Raw genomic sequence first — 26,504 nt, 5'->3', positions numbered from 1 at the left:
ATTATTTCTGATTTAACGATAAAGTTTTATGTTTATTTAATCGTTAATCGAATGATTTTTTTAAAAATTCAAGCAGGGTGGAAAACCATAAAGGTTTTAATCTCCGAAAACCTCAAATACAGAAACTTATTAAATTTCTTAAGATTGTTATTAACCTGTACTTAAAAGGTTAGTCAAAAAATAAAAAAAAGAAATAAGATGAATTAGACAGAAAATACAATAATCTTAGTCCACAGAAACTACTATGTCTCCTTAAGAAATTTAATACCCTCACTGTACCCAATGTTACAGATTAATTTATCCCAAGATAAAACGGATAAATCCTATAAAATAAATATTAGTACCTCAAACTTCTTTAACTTCAACGAACATAAGAACAACAACAAGTCACATAGATTCAGTCGATCTACACTTTGTTTTTGAGAGAAAATATATCCAAAGAAGGAAAACTTTTCAGTGTTTGATAAAATGAAAATGACTTCCTTTTATAGACATTTTAGCAAGTAACGTGTCTGTACAAAGAAATCTTTTCAGACCCTTTTATCCAGAAAGTTCCGTTGTTTGAAAAAAATAACAACTTTTCGGAAAATATGTCTGTTAGGAAAGTAATGACTTTTTGTAAAGAAAAACAACTTTTCAGAACGTTATCGTTACACACAAATTAATTCTATTAATTAACTAATTAACTAACGTCCTGGAATTAATTTATAAGAGATAAGATTAACAGGATTTATATTATTAACAAAAATCGATCAAATAAATTTTGTCCAAAAAATTATCACTCAATCACATAATTTGCCAAATCAAAATCCAAATACAAATACGAAGCCGAAACTGAAGCCGAGCGAGCAACGACGATGGCGCGAGGGAGAACCTTCTTCTTAGCCGTTTAATAAGTAAAGGAAGTGTTTCCTTATATAAGGACACCAATTTCCCTTTCTTTTGCCGATATGGGAGAAATGACTTTTAATTTGCACTTTGCAAAAAATTGACTTTTCATTTTCCCTCCAGATTGGTTCCCTCGCTTTTTTATATCCTCTCTTTTCTTTTCTCATTCACACTTTGTTAAACCCAACAATAACATAAATAGTGTTCTTGATGACATGGGTAACTAATCCATAACTAGGGTTGTTGGAACCATGAGTGATTAACAACGTAGGAATAGAACTAAGAAATTCTTGAATAGTGTTATTGCATGCATTGATCATTTTTCCATTTAGAAGTATATTTAACGATGGCAATTTTATATCTCGCCTTGTTGCTACTTATCGAACGAAGGAGATAGTCAATAAGAAAAGGATTACCAACATAATTTAGTGTGATACTATCTAATAGTCTAATGGTTATTGGTGCGAGGGTGAAAACTAAGTCATTCATCAATGTGATGTCTAATATGAGGTAAAGATAAGGTTAGTAAATTATACACGCGTAGCGGACCAAGGTGCGAGGTGAAATCCTCTAGATGTCAGACCAAGGATTTAGAGATAACTAACTTATCACTTTGCATGTAAGACATTAGGATATAGAGGATTGCTATTATTAGGAATACCGTGTTATGAGCTTGTGGGGAACACTTATGCCCTAGTTCTTCTCTCATCTTAATAATAACTAAAGTTTGAATCTCTCTCACTAGTTGCTTACAGAAATTTTCTGAATTGGTTACACAAATCCCCCTTTAGTTACTTATTTCTGAAAATACATTGGATAAACGAATAAAACTATTAGTTAAATATAAGTATAAACTATTTATTTCGTGGAATCGACCCCAACCTACAAGTTGGGTTCTTTACTTGATAATGATCGCTTATGCTTCTTTAGGGAGGTGTAATTTGAGCGTATCAATAGCTCGAGTCGAATATGGATCATTCATAATTTAGCTCAAGAGATTATCAATATTGATCTACACCCTTACCAAAATAGTGCTTGAATCATTATTTATTTTTAGTTACATCCTTACCAGAGGAGTGCTTGAATCATTATTCATTTACTAAAAATGTCATTGCATCCATTCCTTTGGGCTTGACCACACCATGTGTCATCATGACTACTTCTAAAGGCCAATTAAAGTTAGCACCTAGTTTCCTGAGGAGAAAATTGTATGTGATTATGTGTTTGTCGCCAAATAGGAGTGTCGGAACTTACATCAATGAAACAATGTAGGAAAGAGTATATGTTAGTATATAGAGTGTAGCAAGTTTGATAGAAATGCAAGTTATAAAATCATGCTAAAAGGACTTTTCATGAAATCCAATGGACAAATTAAACCATAAGATAAAAGGTTATAAAACATAATCGTGATCATGATCAATGCACATTGAATCATCTTTCAACACACGAGAGATACCTCTAGAAATAACCTAAGTTCGTTATTGTGGTAAGCCACAACTAGCCTACATATAGACCATGTGAGCTATAAAAGAAAGGTTCTTACTTACCAAGGTAAGAACCATAAACTTATAGCTTAAGTGGTATACTATATCTAATATCAATAGAAGATAAACCTACTGTGGAACATAGTTTATGAGACATGGGTAATCTCCTCTTGTCGACTCTGTGCTAAGCATAAATCTCACGGAAAAATCATTATTCTTAGATTTTCTTATCATTAAGAGACATGGGTAATATCCACTTGTCTTATCATCCATGGAAGGTACATCAAGTAGCCAATCCAAACTAGGTTTTACTAGAATAGCTCCTAAATCTTGATTCAAAGTTAAGTTGAGAAAACCTTTCAACTCTAAGAATCCTTTATGAAAGAAAACCCATTCACATTCATGTATTGGATAGTATGTGAGAAATCCTTTCTCACTAACAACAATATTGATTCTTTTATCTCAAAGCAACCTTAAATTATCTTTGTTAGCTAAATAAAGAAACATGCATATCTTCATAAATTCATCTTTTATAGTTCAAAACCCACAGTATATCATCATTATTTAGAAATCATGGGTCTTGCAGGGGTTCATTGGTGGATTCAACTTAAAATATGCAAATTACTACAATTAATGCATAAGAATATAAAACAATCAATTGGATCAATGTTGAAAGGAATCCATGAAAATTGAATAAAAACTCTAATTTGATTAGAATCTAACTTTACAGATTGGGGATTTTACGAAAACTATGGAGGAAAGAGCTCCATAGGTGAAGAGTGTCATGCTTGGGAGTTCAATGAAGTGAACCATGTACAATTCATTTTTCCACTTACTGACCATACATCCCCACCGTAGGTCCCAACTTTAAATCTAAAAATTTCACTAAAGTCTGGGACTCACCTACGAAACCTACCTACAACTCGTATATTGAACTAAGAATCGTCCTCTTGAACCATAAAAAAGATACTCTCAATTAAATTTTAACTTAGTTTAACTTGCCACCTATGACCCCCACCTACTGTCTGTATGTTAACCTAAGGACCTTCGGTGGTTCCGTCGATATTGGCACCAGACTAGGAAACCTACAATTTTTCCTTCTTTCCACATTCGAAGGTGTTAAAACAACAGAATAATACAAATTGTGTTTTGTATCTCTTCCTATTGTACATACAACCATCCTTTTCTATATGGGTTTACAAAATTAAGTTCAAATCAGATGGTACCATTGAAATATATAAGGTTTGTCCTATTTATGAATAATACACTCTAGTAGAGGGTACTCATTAATAGGAATCATTTTCTCCTAGAGTCAAACTTACTACACATTGTTATCTTCTTACTGTTGTTGCTACGTGAAATTTGTTTGCCTACCAGCTAGACGTCCTCAATTATTCCTTCACAACGACTTGAATGAAGAAGTGCATATAGAACCTCCACCTAGACTTCACCAACATGGGGAAAACAGTGTATGTTGGTTACGCATATCCCTTTGTGGTCTCACACAAGCATTAACGAATTAGTCTCTCACCTTTTAAGAAACGATTCAAATGGCTAACGATGAACTATCAAAAGCTGACTATTCTTCTTTTTACCAAAGGCCAAGGTACTTCATTTACTGAAATTTTAACTTATATTGATGATATTTTCTCGTAGTAAATGATCCTAAAGAAATCGAGCATCTCAAAAGGTTCCTTTTGAAACAGTTCTACATTAAAGGTTTTGGAGGTTTTAAAATGTTCTTTGGTTATTGAGTTTTACAGATCACATAAAAGTATTTCATGTCTCAAAGGAAATATGCGTTAGACATCTTACAAGACAATGACTTCTATGGAACGCCTAGACAAATTTCCAATGAACAAAATTTGAAACTATCCTACACATGGTGAATTATTGAATGATACAACTAAGTACAGAAGATTGGCAGGCTGGTTTATCTTATGGATACTAGACCTGACATAGTCTATTTTGTACATATACTAAGTCAAACATGCATCCTCGAAAACCTCAATGGGATATTGTTATACGGGTCCTCAAATATATTAAGGGTACTAAAAGTCAAGGCGTATTAATATATTCCACCAATGGGAACTACATTTGAAGGCCTTTTCTGATATATATTGGGGAAGCTGGAGTGCCACAAAGAAATCAATTACAAGATATTGTATTTTTCTAGGAAATTCTCTTGTTTCATGGAAGTCCGGAAAACAATCAAATGTTTCAAGATCGTTAGCAAAAGCAAAATATCGGGCTAAGACTAACACATGCTTTGAACTCACATGGTTACGATATATTCTACAAGATCTAAAAGTCCCACAACTAACTCCAACAAAATTATTTTGTGACAATCAAGCTAGTTTGCATATTGCAGGGATCCTCTCTTCCATGAATGTACAAAACATATTGAAATAGATTGTTACATAGTTCAATAAAAGTAGAAAGTTGAAATTATAAGTCCATCATATGTACCTACACGCATCTAGTTGACATGATAATTTACAAAAAATATTGTATTATCATATATTCACTTTTGTGTTTAGCATAAATTAGATCACATATAATATGAATCTTAGATTTAGTGCCTTAGAGTTAAGTCTTAATTAATATTTAACATACATTTATATATGTGTATTTAGTAAATGTAAATACACAACTTCAACCATTCATATTCTCCTCTAGAATCTGCAGTTTCTAATTCTAAAGTAAACCTCATCAAAAATGAGAAAAAGTCCGACATCGGTGGTTAATAAGATGGGTAGACTCCTTTTAAGGCTTGGAAATCCTCCTCCCTTTGAGCTATCTTGTGGGGTGTGAGTTAGACCCAAGACCTAATTTAATATGGTATCAGAGTCGTCTCACCCTATGTAGGGCTCCCAAAATCAAAATTGCCCACACATCAGATGCTAAGCACTAGGTGTTAGGTGGGGTATTAAAAATGACAAACAATCCCACATTGGTAGTTAATGAGATGGGTGGACTGCTTATAAGGCATGGGCAATCCTCCTCCCTTTGAGTGCGAGTTAGTCCTAAGACCTAATTTTGCCCATGCCTTATAAGGCATGGGCAATCCTAATTTAGCAAACCTAACCTAGACTTATGACACAAAGACTACTAACATAAACTTTTTGACATTGTTTTTTTTTGGTAAAAAATGTAAGTTAAGCCTCGAACATTGATCTAATTACATCATAAATTGTTGATTCAATTAGCAAAATCTTTAATATTTCCTTGACTTTCTAACTATGTATTGTAACGTCTCACAATTTCAAATAGCTAGGAGTAAGCTAAGAAACTAAAAATATTCTTTTGGAATGAAAAGGGAAAAAAATCTGGAAAATTGATGAAGTTAAGAAAGTGAGTTTGGTCATTTTAAACAGCCATAACTTCTAGCTCAGGATAAGTTAGAGGTAGTTCTTCATATGGTTGGAAATCCATTGGAGATATCTTTCAAGCCGTTGAGTTTGTGCATTTTCAATATCGTATGAGGGATATATGTCTATCGAAAGTTGGGTTGTTGAATTAAGGAAAGTCTCAATCCGGAATTAAGAAAGGGCAAACTAGTCATTTCACCAATTAATATTCTATTTCGTTTGAGGGGTTTATTGGGGTAAAACTAAGTTTAGTTCAGTTTTAGAAAATCAAAATCATGCTTAGGGATTGGACAAGAGAGAAAAGAAGAAGAAAAGGGAGAAAAGTCAAGTATTCGCTAAGAACGACAAGGTTTGCGAGTGGATTTCATCGGGGGTAATCCCTATCAAGGTATGTGAGATCTTTTCGCGTTTTGTTAGTTCACCCACACACCAACTTGTTTCGCTTCAGCGATTTTTAGTTGGTTACATATTAAAAAGTGAAGTTCTTGAAGAACAAAATTTTGAATTCTTATTTGTTGAGTTGTTGATGCTTGGGTTTGCTTTGTTTCGTGTTTCAGGTTGTTTTTCCAGTAAAATCTATTGGGTATTGAGGGTAAAAATTATGCTTAGAATTGGGGATAGAACTATGGAACTTAGAAACGTTTAGAGATGAAAAACAAAGGAGAAAACTCGGAAGTTTTCTGGGCGAGGTTTTGGGCGTCGCGCCTGCCAGGCTTAGAGCGCCACAAAAGTTCTTCTAAACTTTGTCCTCTGGCACGTCATGCCAGCCAATACGCCAAAAAAATTTATTTGATGTTTGAGGGTTGGCGCCTCGCGCCATGGACGCCAGTTCTCCCAATTCTACCCCCACATTTAAATACTAATTCCTAAGTGATGAACCTACGATTCCTAATTGATTTTAACACTCTAAGGTACAGCTAAACATCATGATCATCCATAAACATGAGATAATGAACCTTGAATCCATAATCCAGTTCAAGGAAAAAGTTAAGATCAAAGTCAAAGAAGTTATGAGTCAAGTCTAGAAGTTAAGAAGCAAGTAAAACAAAAGTTTAAGGAGTTCTCAATGGTCATTAACAAAGTTTTCACTTTGTTATAAGACTCAAGTTTCAAGCTAAGTAAAGAATAAACAGTAAAGAGCAAAGTTGAAGTTTATTTCTTCAAAAGTATATAGGGACTAAGTATTCCCAAAGAGATTTAAAATGTTTTCAAATTTAAACAAGAAAAGAAACTCAGATTCCGAAGAAACCTTCGAGTTAGTTTTCAGAAAGAGTAATAGATTTATAAAATGAAGCAAGCAGGGAAACAAATATTTCCAAAATAGCCTTTGAGCAATGTTTTGAGCACTAATCTCAAATCACATAAGAAGTATGTTTTAAAAACCTGAGCTTTTTTTATTTTGGAAATAGTATTGAGCCCCGAATTGGAGACGAGAATGAGTTCAGATAACCCATATCTCCATAAAAACCATGTAGCCACCATGGGTAAAAAGGGCTCATAATTTATAGATGAACCCTTTTTATAGTATACTAGTGGATCCATTAGGCAGTTCAGGTCTTATACCTTTGGCAGGGTATAGGATGTGCTGGTACCGTGAGGAAGATCTCTGTATCATCATTATAGCTCTTAAGTGATATATATATATATATATATATATATATATATATATATATATATATATATACATACACACACACACATATATATACTAGATAACAGAAGGCCCGTTCACGGGCCCAATATAATCAATTATCTTTTAAATTTTAATTTAAAATATTTACCTAAATTCACATCTTATTTTATTGTAGTTTTTCAAATTTCTACCATTTAAAAAAATTACAAAAAATCCCTCTCAGCTACATTCCTATCCTCTGTATACATCACTCTCTCCTCTCGGATACATCTCTATCCTCTCTCGAATACATCTTTATCCCTTCTTGAATACATCTTTATTTTCTCTTGGATATATATCTCTCCTTTCAAATAACCTATATTCCCTCTCAAATACACTTCTCCCCTCTCGAATTCATCTGTGAGATATGTGTCTACAAGTTTTCTGAATAGTATCACGATGAATGTTTCCGCATTTCTGCTGATATATCTATGAATTTTCTTGTAATTAAAAAAGAGTAGTGATATAATGCATTTAGATTTTAACACTATGAAAAATTATATGGCATATTTTTCTTTGTAGTCAATTTCAAAAGAATGATGTATCAATATATTTAAAAATATTTTGACTTCAAAAATATTCATTTTATTCTTAATAAGATGATTTATAATCATATGAACATCTATTGTTTGTTTTAAACCACGAGTTCTAAAAGGTCTTTTTAAAAAAATTATACTTCATGTTAAGTCAAATAAAAGGACATAAATCAAAATGGAGTGAGTACAAAATTTAGATCAATTTTATATTTATGAAATTTGAGCTTTTGTAACTATTTTGCCTTTTAACAAATTTTAAAATTAAAATACTAAAGTTTTTTCACAATTATTTTATAGTATTTCTTTTATCATATTCTATTGATAATATCAAAATTTTAATAATAATAAGGTAATAAAGTAACTTAATTTTGAAATTCAAGTATTGATATCAATTGAGAAAATATTTATTTTTAAGTTGTAAAGCATTCATAATCTAATATTTAATATACTCCTTACTATCGACGAACGACACTAATTTATCATAATTCAAGATTGCAAGAAGTAGAAATTAAAATTAAAAAGTGTGACTCACTATTATATGAAGGCCATTATGAGTTAATTGTTACTCGTTAGAGATATGTCATATGTTAATTGTCATAATAAAAAAAACATGAAAATTATAAGAGATAATTTTTTTATAGTTGATAATTATTTATGAAAAATGGAGTACAAATTGTATATTTAAATATGTTTGTGTCATATACATATTAGTGTAAAGATTTTTCACAGTATAAATGTATTTACTTATTTTAATATAAAATTATTACAAATTTGTTGTTTTATGAAAATTTGGTATGAAGATTTTTATATGTCCTCATCGTAAGTATTTTTTAAATTTATAATATAGAGAAATATTACTTAAAATAAGTTATCACGTCATTTAACCATATAATTGTAATATATTGATATGATTTTTATAGAAAAACTTCACGTAAATCAATTTTCTAAGTCTTAACAAATCATTTGTTTAGAATTACCTTTAGACCTATAAAAATCATTAGTATGTTGTAAAAACAAAAATTATTCTACATTTGCTTAATAGATATTTTTGGTTTAATGAAAATTTTATACTATATAGAAAATAAATCTATAAGAAGTGTAATATCTAACTAAAATAGAATAATTATTAGTCTATATTTAAAAAAATTTAAGAAAAAAGTGTGATTCAAAATGTGGGTCCATATTAAATGTCACATCATTAGGATAAATATGACATTTGGGTAAATATATTTGATTGTTTGGTCATTACAAATCTATTACCACTTTCTTGGTGTCATCATATAGAAACAAACATTCTAGAATCTTTATGAATTGACAAATTTACCCTTGGTCGTTCTCAACTGGGCTCTTCTACGTAATAAATATACATATCATATAATATAATATAATATAATATAATATATATATATATATATATATATATATATATATCTAAACACACACATTAGTTTATTTACATACATCATAGTATTAATTATATCCTTGTATGCGTTTAAAGTTTACAACATGTTATCAACAAGTTTTCTTTATATTGCACTTACTTTAAAATTGTTTTATATTGAAATGAGCTAGTTATATTGAGTTATGTTATTCATGAGTTAATCAGAGTCAAAGTAAGTGTTCTTTCTTAATCTCTTCAATTTTAAGTTGTTTTAGCATTCCAACTCGCATACTCGTACATTTAATGTTTAGATGTTTGTTGGCCTGCATCGTATCAAGATCCACATGCAGGTAACTAGGATTAGCATTCGGCATACAGTTGAACCAGTTAGCAGCTCAGATTCAACTGATAAGCCTCCCTTCAATTCGGAGGACATCTTTTATCATTGTTTTTTCTTAAATTTGAGATGTTAGGATAATTGGGGTCTTGTCCCAACATCCATTGTTATTTTAGAGGATTCACACACAGATAACATTAGTTATTTTGTCTTATTTAATTATATATATTTTACACTTAAGTTGTCGTTTTGGCTATGTTAATACTTTAAAAGTATTTTCTTTGAGTTATTTCTCTTCTGTTTAAGTCTTCCACTGATTTAAGAAAGTCAGGCTAACGGTACGCTTGGGCCAACAATGGTCTTCGAGTGCCAATCGCGCCTAGGGTGTAGGCTCAGGGCGTGACAAACATGGTATCAGATAACAGAGTTCAAGAGTCCTAGGGAGTCTATGAAGTTGTGTTTGTAGATTCCTAGTTATCGGTATTAAGCGGGCCATATCTATAAATAGGAGCCTGCAACATTTAGGAAATTCTTAGTTCTTTCATATTTTTTCATGCGTTAGAGTTTATCTATAAAAGTTTCCCTCTAATTTGTGCTTGGACGTCAGATTAATATGCCTCTACGAAGAGTAGTTAGAGGTCATCCATCTAGGCGGAATGTCGAGGATCCAGAGGTACCAAACGCACCGAACGTGCGACCACAAAAAGAAGTCATAAATTTTGAATTCTATGAGGCTCTCCAGATATTGAGAAAAGTTAAGACTAATCAGGTTGTACAACAGAGAAGTGATCGACAAGAAGGGGATGACACCTCGAGGATTCGTGAATTCTTGAGAATGAATCTCCCAGTTTCACGGGTTTGGTCACTACTGAGGATTTGGAGAATTTGGTGGAAGAGCTGAAGAAGGTTTTTGATGTGATGCATGTTGTTGATGCTGAAAGGGTTGACCTAGCTACATATCAACTGAAAAATGTGGCTAGGACTTGGTTCGATCAGTGGAAGGGGGACAGACATGAGGATGCACCACATCCGAGTTGGGCCATTTTTTAAGAGGCTATCTTGGGGAATTTCTTTCCCCAAGAATTGAAGAGGCCAAGATATGAGAGTTTCTTACACTCAAACAGGATTCCCTCAGTGTGAATGAGTATGGGTTGATATTCACCAAACGATCTCGTTATGCTCCTAAAATGGTTAAAAACATAAGTAGTAGGATGAGTTTGTTTGTTGATAGATTGGGTCATTCTTCAAGAAAAGAGGGTCGGGTAACAATGCTTATTGTGGACATGGACTTTTCTAGGTTGATGATCTATGTGCAGCAGGTAAAGGAGGAAAAGCACTTCACGAACTAGAAAGATAAGACAGGGAATTAGTTTGGTCACCATAAGAGTAATGACAATCGGTAATTCTTCCAACAAAAAAAAAAGGGTCCTGCCCTATAATCTGCTAGTGCACCTGCACTTAAGAACAAGGTTTACTATGGTTAGAATTCAATAGCTAAACATGCATATTCACTGGTAGTGTGGCGCAAGGGAGAAGTAAGTGTTATGCCGACACCAAATATGGTAGAAACCACTATGGTGTTTGTTGTGAGGGCTCCACTGGTTGTTTCAAGTGCGGTCAGACCGAGCATTTCATGAGAGAGTGTCTAGAGAACAAGCCAGGAAGTGGTAATATGGGCAATAGATCCCAATCTTCATCAATTGCTCCACCAGGCAGGGCCTCACCTAGGGGAGATACTTTCGGTACTGGTGGGGGAGCAAACCGCTTGTATGCTTTCAACAATCGACAAGACCATTAGAGTTTGCCAGATGTTATAGCTAGTATGATTAAAGCCTTTGATTTTACTTTTTATGCGTTGTTATACCCAGGAGCGAGTTTATGTTTTGTAACTCCATATCTTGCCATGAACTTTGATATTATTTGTGGGAAACTTAATGAACCATTTAGTGTTTCCACACATGTTAGTGAATCCATTCTATCAGAAAGATTATCGTGATTGTCCCATTTCCATCAATCACAACAGTACTATGTGTGATTTATTTGAGTTAGACATGGTAGACTTTGATGTCATTCTTGTATGGACTAGCTTCATGTGTGCTATGCCTTAGTTGATTGTAGAACTCGAGTAGTCATCTTAATTTCCAAATGATCCAATTCTTAGAGTGAAAAAATAGTTCAGCAGTGCCTAATGGCGAGGAAGTTCATTTTTAAGGGGTGTGTCTATCACTTAGTCCGAGTTAATGACTCTAGTTTTGAGATACCCCTTATTCAGTCTGTTCTAGTACTAAGAGAGTTTCCAGAAGTCTTTCCTGATGATCTACCCAGAGTCCCTCCTGAGAGAGAAATAGACTTTGATATAGACATCATTCTAGATACTTGCCTTATCTCTATTCCACCATATAGAATGGCACCATCAGAGTTGAAAGACTTGGAAGAACATTTGGAAGATATGATAGATAAGGGTTTCATTTGACTAAGTGTCTCACCTTGGGGCGTTTTGGTCTTGTTTGTGAGAAAGAAGGATGGTTCCCTTAGGATGTGTATGGATTACCGTCAATTGAATAAGTTTACCATCAAGAATAAGTTTCCTCTTCCAAGGATAGATGATATTTTTATCAGCTTCAGGGTGCTTCTTGTTTTTCCAAGATTGACCTTACATCAGGCTACCACCAATTGAAAGTTAGAGAATGTGACATTCCAAAGACAGCTTTTAGAACCAGATATGAGCATTATGAGTTTTTGTTCATGTCGTTTGGGTTGACCACTGCGCCTGCAACATTCATGGATCTTATGAATAGTCTTCAAACCTTATTTAGACATGTTTGTTATCGTCATCATTGATAACATACTAATCTATTCAAGGAACGGAGAAGATCGTGCTAGTCATCTTAGAATAGTCCTTTAGACTTAGAAAGATAAGGATTTATATGTTAAACTCTCAAAATGTGAATTTTGGCTCAAGTCTGTGGCATTCTTGGGCCACATAGTTTATGGTGACGAGATTAGAGATGATACCCAAAAGGTAGAAGCAGTTCAAAGTTGTCCTAGACCCATGTCTCCAACTAATAGAAGGAGTTTCTTGGGTTTGAGTGGCTACTATAGAAGGTTTGTCGAGGGGTTTTCATCTATCTCGTCTCATATGACCAAGTTGACTCATAAAACATTTAAATTTAAATGGTATGAAGTTTGTGAGAAAAGCTTTTAGGAGTTGAAGAACAGGTTAACTGCTGCCCCAGTCTTGACCTTACCAGAAGGTACTCAGGGTTTTTTGGTGTATTTGATGCATCTAGAGTAGGTTTGGGTTGTGTGTTAATACAAATGCAAAGTTATAGCTTATGCGTCCAGACAGTTGAAAGTTCATGAGAAGAATTACCCAACCCATGACTTAGAATTGGCTCCTGTGGTATTCGCCTCGAAGATATGGTGTCACTATTTATATTTTGTTGATGTGGATGTTTTCACTGATCAAAATAACCTACAATATGTGTTAACTTAGAGAGAGCTTAATGTTAGACAGAGGAGGTGGTTAGAATTGCTCAAAGATTATGACATGAGCTTTTTTTACCACCCACCTAAGGCTAATGTTGTTGTTGATTCCTTAAGTAGGTTATATGTGGGTAGTACCACCCATTTGGAGGAAGAGACAAAGGTACTAGAAAAAGAAGTAAAGACTTACATGCTTAGAAGTCCGACTTATGGATTCCACAAAAGGAGGAATAGTGGTGACAAATGGGGTTGAGTCATCATTAGTGTCAGAAGTGAAAGAGAAGCAAGACCAAGATCCCATTTTTCTTGAATTGAAGGCAAATGTTCAGAAGCAAAGAGTATTAGCTTTTGAACAAGGGAGAGATTGTGTGTTAAGATTTCAAGATAGATTATGTGTATCTATGGTGGACAGACTTCAAGAGAGTATCATGAGAGAAATATATTGGTAAAAAGGTATCAAAGGCATTGCCAAATTTGTTTACAGGTGTCCAAATTGCAAACAAGTTAAAGTAGAGCACCAAATTCCTGGAGGTTTATCTCAAAATATAGAACTTCCGGAATGGAAGTGGGATATGATTAATATGGACCTCATCACAGGGTTACCAAGGTCTCGCAGGAAGCATGATTCAATTTGGGTGATTGTCGATAGAATGACAAAATCATCCCACTTATTGCCAGTAAAGACCACTCACTCGATAGAAGATTATGCAAAGTTACATATTCAGAAAGTGGTGAGGCTTCATGGAGTCCCGATTTCGATCATTTCAGATAGAGGTGCACAATTTACTTCACAGTTCTGGAAATCTTTCCATAATGGTTTGGGCTAAAAGGTGAAGTTAAGTACTTTTTTCCATCTTCAAACTAACAGGAAAGCGGAGTGAAATATCATACTGTCGAAGATGCATATCTCCTATTGGGTGGTTCGAAGTTGGTGAAGTAAGATTGATAGGATCAGATCTAGTTCACCAAGCATGGAGAGTGCGAAGGTGATTTATGATAGATTGAAAATTGGAAAGAGTCATCAAAAATCCTACACAGATGTTACGAGAAGGCTATTGGAGTTTGAAGTGGACGATTGGGTATACTTGATTTTTCATCTTGTTTTTCACATCTCTATGTTGGAAAAGTGAATGGATATCCTTCGTTGATTGTACCAACTGAAAATGTTGGGATTAAGGATAACTTATCCTGTGAAGAGATTTTGGTACAGATTATCGATCGCCAGGTTTGCAAGTTGAGAATAAAGGTGGTTGCATCAATCAAGGTCCTTTGAAGGAAAAAATTTGTTGAAGAGTCTACTTGGGAAGCTGAAGAGGATATGGAATGGAGATATCCACTATAAACTATGAGTAAGCATGTGGTTACTTGTTGTTGTTTGTTGAATGTTGAACTTGATGTTACTATCCTTAGTTTAGTAAAAGAAATCTGATTTGAGGATGAATGTTCCCAAGGAGGAGATATTGTAACATCTCACAATTTGAAATAACTAGGAATAATCTAAGAAACTAAAAATATTCTTTCAGGATAGAACAGGAAAAAAATGTGGAAAATTAAGAAAATGAGTTTTGGTCATTTTCAAACAGTCATAACTTCTAGCTCCGAATGAATTAGAGGTAGTTCTTGATATTGTTGGAAATACCTTTGAGATATATTTCCATCACGGCTGAGTTTGCACATTTTTTATATCCTAAGAGGGAGATATGCCTGTCGAAAGTTGGGTGTTTGAAGTAATGAAAGTCCCAATCCGGATTTAGAAAAGGGCAAACTGGTCTTTTAACCAATTATTTACCTATTTAATTTTAGGTTTTATAGGGGTAAAAACTTAGTTTAGTTTAGTTTTAGAAAATTAAAATCACGTTTAGGGCTTGAAGAAGAGAGAAAAGAAAAAGATAAGGGAGAAAAGTCATGAATTTACCAAGAACAACAAGGTTTGCGAGTGGATTTCGTCAGGGTGATCCATATCAAGGCATGTGAGATCTTTTCGTGTTGAGTTAGTTCACCCACACATCAACTTGTTTCAATTCAACGATTTTTAGTTGATTAAATGTTCAACAGTGAAGTTCTTGAAGAACAAATTGTAGAATTCTTATTTGTTGAGTTGTTGATGCTTGGGATGGATTTGATTCTTGTTTCTTGGTAATTTTTCAAGTAAATTCTATTGGGTATTGAGGATAATAATGATCCTAACTGTTTGGGAAAAGAACTATGGAAGTTAGAGAGGTTTAGAGATGAAAAATGAAGGAGAAAAGTCGGAAGTTTTCTGGGCGAGGCTTGGGGCGTCGCGCCAGCCAGAGTGTCACAAAAGTTCTTCTAAACTTTAGCCTCTTGCACGTCGCGCCTGCCTTAACACCACAAAAATTTCTCTGGAGTTTGAGGCCTGGAACCACCAGTCTCTTAGAGCATCATGGACGCTAGTTCTCCCCACTCTCCCCCCACCTTTCTGTACAAATTCCTAAGTGATGTACCTATGATTCCTAATTTATTTTAACACTCTAAGGTAAGTCTAAACATCATCAAATCATCCATAAATATGAGATCATGAACCTTGAATCGATAATTCAGTTCAAGGAAAGTTAATATCAAACTCAAAGAAGTTAGGAGTCAAGTCTAGAAGTTAAGAATCAAGTCAAGCAAAGTTCTTAAGATTTTTCAAGGGTCTTTAACAACGTTTTAACATTGTTTTAAGACTCAAGTTTCAAGCTAAGTAAAGAGTAAATAGTAAATTTGAAGTTCATTTCTTCAAAAGTATATGGGGACTAAGAATTGCCAAAGAGATTTAAAGCGTTTTTACATTTAAATAAGAACGAAAACTGAGGTTTCCAAAAAGCCTCCGGGTTAGTTTTCAGCAAAGAGTAACAACTTTATAAAATGAAGCAAGTAGGGAAATTGAGATTTCCAAGATAGTGTTTAACCTAAGTTTTGAGCACTATTCTTAAATCACAAAGAAGTATGTTTTAAAAACATAAGAGCCACTATATTTTGGGAGTAATATTGAGCACTAAATTAGGGACGAGAATGAGTTAAGATAACTCACATATCCATAAAACTATGTATCCATCATGAGTAGAAAAGGATCGTATTTTTTTAGATGAATCCATTTCATAGTAGACTAGTGGATCCATTTGGCAGTTCAGGTCTTATACCTTTGGTCGGGTATACGATACGCTGGCAGCGTAAGGTAGATCATTCTATCATCACTATAATTCTTAAGTGATGGTTGTCGATTAAAAAAACTTCCACGGAAGTTAAAATGTGTCTGTGTGTGTGTGTATATATATATATATATATAAAAGTTTATTTTGTATTTTTACGTACAATCAGAGTTAATTATATCTTTGTATACATTTAGAGTTTGCATCAGGTTTTCAACGAGTTTTTCTTTATATTTTACTTGCTTTTAAATGTTTTATATTGAAATGAGTTATTTATATTGAGTTATGTTATTCATGAGTTTAGAAGAGCCAAGGTAAGTGTTCCTTCTTACTCTCTTCAAGCTTAAGTTATTTTAGCATTCCAACTCGCATACTCGTACATTCAATGTACTGATGTCAGTTGGCGTGCATCGTATCATGGTGCAGACGCAGGTAACTAGGATTGGCATTCAGCGTACCCTTGAACCAATGAGCAACTCAGAGTCAGCTGGTGAGACTCCCTTCATTCTGGAGGACATCTTATATCATTTTTTTTGCTTAGATTTCAGATGTTAGGATAATTAGGGTTCCTTTGCCAACATCCATCATTATTTTAGAATCTTCATAGACAAATAACATTAATTTTTTTGTAATATTCATTTCAATTGTATAAGTTTAAGACTTAAGTTGCCGTTTTGGCTAAGTTAATACTTTTAAGTTATTTTTTTGAGTTATTTCGCTTCTGTTTAAAATCTTCCACTGAGTTAAGAAATTCATGTCAAGGGTTCGCTTTGGGCCAGCAATGGTCTTCGAGTGTCAGTCCCTCCCAGGGTGTTGGCTCGGCGCATGACATGTATAATCTAGCATTGAAGCTTTGATTTTAATCTATGTAATTGTTGTCTCTACAGTCACCATCGCTCCCCTATACAACTTTCAATTCCTACCCTACCACACATGATATATTTTTGAGTCCCAAAGTGCTGTGATCTAATTGTCCAGTTGATTCCAATTCTTCCTCCTAATTTTTTATAACACTTAATTCACATCTCCTAGTTGAATAAACCCAAAGACCATTGATTCATCATTGTAATGATTGTTTTGGTCCAAACACATGTAGAAAAAGGTTCTTTTTTTGTGTTTCAACATCTAGCACGTCACATAAACTACATGCTATATTATCCACTAGTATTTTCATGTTTTGTAGTCTGTCTTTAAAAAGTAATTTGCCCTACATAGCTAACAAAAATTATAAATCCATGCCTTGGTTGATAGATTTTATTCAAGATGAATTCGAATCAATTATCATCTTACTGTGAACCCCCTAACAATGAGTCGTAGCTTGCTCCTAATGAGTATTTCCCATTTGTTATTGGGACATGCGTGACTTGTGCATACCACTCTATCATTTCTTTGCAAGGAATTCAACTTTCTTTAGTACCAACAACTATCTTGTGGGTGTTTGTGCTTCCAGATGTCCTAGTTCTCTGAAGGAATATTGATTGTATTCAAGTGTAAGGGAATACATGAAAGATATATATAGGAGATATAGGAAGGAGTATTAATCCTAATAGGACAAGGATTAAGGAGTACTAATCCTAATAGGACTAGGATTAGTACACAGTAAATACTAATATTATTTTATACTATTTATTTAATACTATCTGTTATTATCCCCCCTCAAGCTGAGCTGAGCGGAAGTGAACAGAAGCTTGGAACTGAGGTAATCGTGTTGTCGGCTCGGGAGAGGCTTGGTGAGAATATCAGCCGGTTGTTCTTCAGTGGGTACATACTGCACAGTCATGGTGCCGGCCTGAACTTCATCGCGAACAAAGAGACAATCGGTATCAACATGCTTCATTCTGGTGTGTAGGACGGAATTCTTGGCCACACAGATGGTTGATTTGTTGTCACAATAGAGAGCAGGAACAGTGTGAGTGGCGCGGAGTTCGCGAAGAATATATGTGACCCACATGGTCTCAGCAGCAAGAAGAGCAAGGGCGCGGTATTCAGCTTCAGTCGAGGACCGAGAGACCTTGGGTTGTTTTTTTGTACACCAGGAGATCAGGTTCGGCCCCAAAAAAACGAGAAACCCCGATGTAGATTTTCTGTCATTTTTATCATTCGCCCAATCTGAATCTGAGAAACCCCGAAGCTCCAAGTCCCCGGGTCGAATGAGTAAACCACGACCAAGAGTGCCAAAAATGTACCTGAGAATGCGTTTTAGACAATGGTAATCATGTTCACTTGGTTGATGCATGCGCTGAGCAACTCGGTTGACAGCAAACTGGATGTCAGGACGGGTAATGGCCAGATACTGTAGAGCCCCAATGAGGCTGCGGAAGTGGGTGATATCGGCAAAGGGGGTGTCGGCTCCATTCGTAGACGAAGAGACTGCCATCGGTGTTGGTTGACTGGTGCATTTTTCCAGTCCAGCTTTCTGCAACAGATCTCGAGCATATTTTGACTGATGAAGAAACAAGCCGCTGCCTGTCCGAGAAACCTCCATTCCCAGAAAATAATGTAACGGGCCAAGGTCCTTCATTTTGAAGGTAGTATGCATAGCTCGAGTGACATCCTGAATGAGAGCTGCAGTAGAGCCTGTAATAATGATATCATCTACATAGACAAGAAGAATGACTGTACCGTGTGCTGAATGTCGAGTAAACAGACTCGTGTCGTGTACGCAACACGTGAAGCCGAGTCCCTGGAGGAACGTTTTCAGACGTGTGTACCAAGCACGGGGGGCTTGCTTGAGCCCATACAGAGACTTCTGGAGTTTGCAAACATGTTGAGGGAAGCGGGGATCAACATAGCCCGGTGGTTGCGTCATGTAGATAGTTTCATCAAGCATGCCATGAAGAAAAGCATTGGAAACATCCAACTGATTGATGAGCCAATTGTTGCGCACGGCGAGTGACAGTACCAGGCGAATGGTTTCCTGCCGAATAACAGGACTGAATGTCTCGGAGTAATCAAGCCCATACTCCTGATTGTAGCCTTTAGCAACCAAACGAGCCTTGTACCTGGAAATACTGCCATCCGCATTGTGTTTAATTTTGTACACCCATTTACAGCCCACTGGGTGCCGCCCATGGGGCTTAGGTACAAGAACCCAAGTTTTCTGATCAGTCAAAGCCTTAAACTCGTCATCCATAGCATGACGCCAATAAGCATTTTTTGAGGCAACAGAGTAGGTTGTTGGTTCACTATCGGGAAGGGGTGTATTTGGTAGTATGGTAGCCTGAAAGGTTTTGGGTTTAAAGATACCGGCTTTGCCACGGGTTAACATGGGATGAGTATTGGGGGGTGGCACGGGCGGTGGTGATTCGGGGGTGGCCGGGAAGGACCCAAAACGGATCGGGCTGGAGATGTTGTGGGTATGGGGTGGTTCGGGTTGGTTGTGAGTGTGGGTGGTGGTTGCGGGTGTATTGTGGGTGACGGTCGAAGGGGTGATGAGGGGTGGTTGGGTAGTGGGTGGAGGTGTGGGGGAAGGTGGTGAGGGACCCTGTGAGTATGTTGGAAAAAGGGGAAGGACGCCAATGAATGATGTATTTGTGGAGGAGGAAATAGACTCGTAGGGAAACTCATTTTCGACAAATTTGACATGACGAGATATGTAGACTTTATGAGTTTGTGGGTCAAGACAGCGATAACCCTTGGAGGTAGGATGATAGCCCAAAAAAATACAAGGACGGGATCGGGGTTGTAATTTGTGAGTAATATGAGGGCGTAGCCAAGGGTAGGCAAGACACCCAAAGACGCGGAGGTTGGTATAATTGGGAAGTTCTTGGTAAAGGAGTTGATAGGGTGATTTGTTGGAGAGAGTGTGACTGGGCATTCTGTTAATGAGGTAGTTTGCGGTGGCTAGAGCTTCTACCCAAAAGGAGACAGGGAGATGAGATTGATGTAGAAGAGTAACCACCGTTTCAATGAGATGGCGATGCTTACGCTCAGCCACCCCATTCTGTTCGGGAGTGTATGGACAGGAGGTTTGATGTATAATTCCCAGGGATTGCAGAAACTGGCCAAAGATGTTATTGACATATTCCTTTCCATTGTCACTTCGAAAAAGTTTAACATGAGAATTGAATTGTGTTTTGACCATTTTTTCAAAAGTGACAAAGGTGGTGTATGCCTGTGATTTGTGTTTTAGTGGGTACAACCAAGTGTATTTTGTAAAATCATCCACAAAACAAATATAATAGCGAAAACCAGCAAATGAAGGAACAGCAGTAGGACCCCATAGGTCAGAATGAATAAGTTGAAAAGGTGCAGTTGTACGCTTCTCAGATAAAGTAAAAGGTAATTTATGAGATTTAGCAATTGAACAGGAGTCACAATTGTTTACATGAATGGAAGAAAAACCTAATTGAGACATTAAAGAATTTATTATTTGAGTAGACGGGTGACCCAGACGACTGTGCCACAACAGACTGTGGCCATCAGCCGAAAGAGCCACCGGAGCCACAGGAACGCTTTCTGAAACTGGGTGGGCAGACGAACTTGTGCCAGGAAGAACGTACAGACCATGCTCACAGGGGCCCTGAAAAATCACCCTCTTGGTAGTATTGTCTAGGATCTGAAAATCATTAGAGGTGAACAAGAGTGAGCAATTATAGTCTTTTGTGAATTGGTGAACTGAAAGGAGATTGGATTTAATAGAAGGGACGTGGGTAAGGTTACCTAGGTGAAAGATAGCGGTGGGGGTTTTAATGGTACCCGTGCCAGTGTGAGAAATATTAAGGGACTCACCGTTGCCAACAGTAATACCATTGGAGCCATGATATGGATTTGGAGCGTTAAGCTTGGATAGATCAGAAGTAACGTGCATGTTGGCCCCAGTATCCAACAGCCATTCAGAGGAAGGGCCGGCTTGAGATGCATAATTGGCACGGTTATCACTATTTCGGCTCTCCTCATACCGAAACCAGCAACGAACAGCGGTGTGTCCTGTTTTCTGACAGATTTGACAAGTTGGACGATCCCGCTCGTAAGTGCCCTGCCCGCCGCTGGAAGATGACTGCCCGCCGCTGCCGAAGGAGTGCAGGCTGTTGTTGCTGCCGTGCTGCTGACCGTCGTACGGCGGACGACTGCCCTGCCGACCGCCGCGCCCGCGGCCTCCGCTGTTTCTGCCGTAGCCGCCGCGGCTCCCCTGCCGGCCGCCACCACGCCCCCCGCGATAGTTCTGGCTTGCGGTGAGGGCGGTGGCCGGCTCCATAACAGCGGCTTCTCGGAGAAGAAGTTTGCTCTCCAGATCCACGTTGATTTCTTCACTTTTTAGCCACGAGGAGAGAGTAGCCAGGTCAACGGGCGTTGGACTGATGCGAACTGCCTGTTTAATGGAGGAGTAAGCTGATGGGAGCCCCCGAACGACGCACATGACGAGATCTTTTTCGGGAATGATTTCGTTCACGGTGTCGAGGGCTGTGATGATGGTGGAGACCTCGTCTAAATACTCCGCCATAGTTTTCGTGCCTTTGGTAATTGTGTGGAGACGATCACGCAATTGAAAAATATGAGAGTGGGAAATTGATGCATAGCGTGTTGCGAGGGCCGTCCACAGGGCTGAAGCAGTTGTGTAGGATCGGACGTGTTTCTGAACCGTGGGAGAGATGACCGCAATCAAACATGATCGGATCTGGCCATCCACGGCTTTCCAGGCGGCATGGGCCGGATTGGTTTTTTCTGATTTGTCCGTGGCGGTGATGACTGCCGGCGGCGGTTCTGTGCTTCCATCGACGTATTTGAGAAGGTAATTGGCCTCAAGGGCTGTAAGAACGGTGATTTTCCATGTAGGGTAATTTATGTCTGATAATTTTTCGGGAATCAGGGCATGAAGATGCCTGAGAAGGAGTTTAACGCCAGAAGGAAGTGAATCGAGAGGATCCACCTCGGTTGTCATGGCTGCCGCCGCCCAAGAGAAGAGAGGGAACGATCGGTGCCCTAAAGAGAGAAAAAAAAACTTAGAGAAAAGAAGATCTAGGTTTTCTGGCTCTTGATACCATGAAGGAATATTGATTGTATTCAAGTGTTAAGGGAATACATGGGAGATATATATAGGAGATATAGGAAGGAGTACTAATCCTAATAGGACTAGGATTAAGGAGTACTAATCCTAATAGGACTAGGATTAGTACACAGTAAATACTAATATTATTTTATACTATTTATTTAATACTATCTATTATTATTCTCTTTCATATACACCCATGTGCCGATCTGACCATAATACATCTTTTTTAACTATTAATTGCCACAAAACCTTACCCACTGATGCCACATTCCAGAATTTGTCTCCTTTGATATTTCGACCACCAAACTTCTTAGGGACACAATCTTTGTCCCACACTAATAGCTTAATCTTGTTTTTATCCTCAAAGCTACCACATAAGTACGCTCTACAGATTTTGTCAATTTCTTTTATCACGCTCTGGGTAAGTATGAAAACAGATCCCCATAAACTATGAATAGAGAACATCACTGAGATAATCACCTACAAAAGATTTGCTTGACTCTACATTTTAAAGTCTAAGAATTACTTAAAAATTTTGTATCCATTATCATATTAAAATACTAAAGTTTTTTCGAGATAAATCCATTGATTAATGATCAAAGGAAAACTAAATCAATTAATTGGATGGGTTTATTTAATGTATTTTGTCATATAAGTATATTTTTTAAAGATGACAATTTAGTAAACCACATGAGTTTAGTAGCTTTAAAGGCTCATATTTTTTAAAAGGAAAAGTAACAGTTGAATGATTTCTTATATTTAAAAAGTTTCTTTGATAGATTATTTTCATTATTTGGATGATCATGTAAGAAATTAACTTCATCGATTGATTTGGAAAGGTACACTGACATTGAAGACAGACAAATCTACATCAAATGTTATTGGTAGAAATGGGTTGGAACTGGTATTGGATAAGGTTGTTTTGTAAGCTCAAAAAGAAATTGAAACTAATAAACGAAGAGGAAAAAATAGTTTATAGAAAATGAATTTTTCAACAAGCTTCGTAACTCCACTAGTCTACAATTGTGAAAATTACTAAGTTTGGTCAGTTAGAATAACAATTCATCTTAAAGTGTTGGATCTCTTAAAAGCATTAGAAGAGGATTATCAAGTAAATCTTCTAGGTGATAATCTAATAATGAATCTAATGAGAAACCACAAGGAAAATAAGATAAGGAAAGCCTTAGCCAAAGCTTGCCTTTTCTTTGCAGTATCGTCTTCAATTCTTAGAAGAATTATGTAAATGAAGTCCACTACAAAAATTTGATAGTATCTCAAAAAATAATATGAAGGAAATGAAAGTGATGAATCTAATTCGAGTATTTGAAATAAAGAGAATGAAGAATCATAAACTATAAAAGACTGTGCAAACCAACTAGTCTACCTGGACAACAAGATGAGAATGTTTGGTAAGGATTTCAGTGATGAAAGAATTGTTCAAAATATTTTTGTTACACTTCCTGAGATGTATAAAGCGACAATTCCTTCTTTAGAGAATATTAAAGATCAGTCAAGTGTTACCTTCGAAGAACTTGTTAAAGCTTTGCAGACATTGGAGCAAAGGAGAATAATGAGGAAAGAAGGTTCTGTTGAAGGTGATTTTCATGATAATTCACACAACAATCAGGGAGGATGTCAACCTCCCTGCCCTTATTGCGAAAAGACAAACCACTCTCAATGAAAGTGTTAGTGAGACTAGATGTCAAGTGCAAAAATATGGTCAACTAATCCATGTGTAGAGGGTATGCAAGTCACAACCACAATAATAAGTAGCTAAGGCTGCTGTAAATCAACATCAAGAAGAGAAATTATTTGAAATAACTCAATTTTCTAGCAAAAGCGCTTTTGAATGTTGGTTAATTCATAACTCATGCACAAATCATATGACCAGTGACTAGTAACTCTTTAAAGATCTAGATAGATCTTTTATTTCTAAAGGAAAATTTGAAATGGAGATATCTCGACGTGAGAGGTAGAGTAACTGGTGCAATAGAAAGCCTTACAGGTTTGAAACTTTTAGTTTATGTTCTTTTTGTTCTTTATCTTGATCAAAATCTTCTAAGTGTTGGACAACTACTTAAAAATGGTTTGAAAGTGTTTCTTAAAAAAAAGCATGTTTCATCAAGGATGCAGATAATAGGGAGATGCTCAAGGTTACGATGAGAGGAAAAAGTTTTGCCTTGATGACCCTCTTGGACAAGGAGCAAGAAACACCTATCAAGTTGGAAAATAACTCATAATATGGCACAAAAGACTCAGAAATTTTCATTGCTGCTATGCTCTTCATGAAAGAAAATCAATTCGCAAAAGCTCTTCCAAGCTTTCAAAAGAACCTTTCTACTTGTGAGGCTTGTTAGAATGGAAAGAAAACAAGGTTGCATTCTCAGAATCCATCGTGGAGAGCAAAGCAGAGGTCTTCCAAGCCTTGAAAAGAACCTTCCTGCTTGTGAATTTTGTTAGTATAGGAAGAAGACAAGGTTTCATTTTCAGAATCCATCGTGGAGGGCAAAACAGAAGGTACAACGTATTCACACGGACGAAGGCGGACCTTATAAACACCATATTTAAAGGGTAGTAAGTATGATATTGTCTTTATTGATGATTGTATCAAATATTCTTAGATTTATTTTTTGAACTATAAATCTATGGTCGGTGATGTATTTAAGAAATGCAAGGCTTTTGTGCAAAATCAGAGTTGTTGCATAATTCAGGTTATAAGAATAGATAATGGAACGAATATACTTCAGAAAATTCAATAAGATTTGTAATGAAGCATGAATTGAGCATGAGCTAACAAAACCCTATACTCCCCAACAAAATGTAGTAGTGGAAAGAAAAGTAGGACACTAATGGAGATGACAAGGTGTTTTGCCATCAAAGAATTTTTGGGCTGAAGCTGAAAATACTGCAGTGTTTCTGCTAAACAGATTGCAAACTAAGGCCTTGCAAAAGAAGACACCATTTGAGGCTTGGTTTGGTTACAAACCTTTGCTAACAAATTTGAAAATATTTGGTTGTCTCTATTTTTCTTATTAACCTTAGGTTAAAAGAGATAAGTTGTATAAGATGTCTTAACCTTGAATATTTGTAGGATAAAACAATCTCTCAAAAGCTTATTGGATCTATCAACCTCAAAATGGCAAAATCATTTTTAAAAGGGATGTCAAGTTTGTGTAAAGTCACACCTGGATCTCACAAGATAATGAAAAGAAAAAATGTCTAAAATTTCTTGACAAATATATTCATGATGTACCTGTTAGAGGAACATGAACACTTTATGATATATATCAAAGGTGTAATGTTTCAATTTTAGAATAACGAGCATTTATGTAGGATACTAAAGATGAGAAATGGAAATATGCAATGCTTGAGTGGCTCAAGGTGATCCAAAAGAACAACACATATGAGCTGGTTCACAGACCATTGCACAAGAAGGCTATTGGAGTTAGGTGGCTCTATAAAACGAAGCTCATTATTGATGGTTCCACAAACAAGTACAAGTCTAGGATTGTTGTAAAAGGGCATGCACAAATGTTTGGAGTAGATTTTTCAGAAAGTTTTTCTCCTACCTATTTGGATAAAATAACTATGTTGTTAGCTTTAGCAGGTCAATGGGGATGGAAGATACACCACCTTTATGTGAAATTAGCTTTCCTGAATGTCTAACTCGAAGAAGAGATTTTTGTAGAAAAACTTGAAGGTTTTCTATCAAAGGCAAAAAAGGCAAAGTGTACTTTATGATAGAATATGTGCCTTCACTTAACAAGTAATGGACCAGGTCCCTTACTACACTCCAGAAAATTACCAGAAAGTTAAATGCAGTAAAATCAACACAATGATTTTACGTGGAAACCTCCTTGCTTAAGGGAGTAAAACCACGACCTGTTCCACAGGATTTTCAATCGTTTTCACTAATCTTCAAAAGCAAAAGTAAAACACGATTACAACAAACGTAAGAAAGAGTTATCAATCTTACAGTTAAGCAACAGTCCCTATTGCTTAACAAGCCTAAGTAGAAAACTATCTACCCACTAAGCTATCCCACCAAGACAACTTAGACTTTCAATACTACCCACTGATTCCTTTATAGTTTCAGGAATAGTTTATAATATAAGAACAAGAGAATATATTCCTAAACAGCTGCACTAAAAAGCTCCAGAGATTTCTGCTGTTCTTGGAATGATTCTGCCTTTGCTTGGTAGTAG

Source organism: Solanum pennellii, chromosome 8, assembly GCF_001406875.1.
Source record: "Solanum pennellii chromosome 8, SPENNV200".
Lineage (NCBI taxonomy): Eukaryota > Viridiplantae > Streptophyta > Magnoliopsida > Solanales > Solanaceae > Solanum > Solanum pennellii.
Note: the sequence above shows the minus strand (reverse complement) of the source record.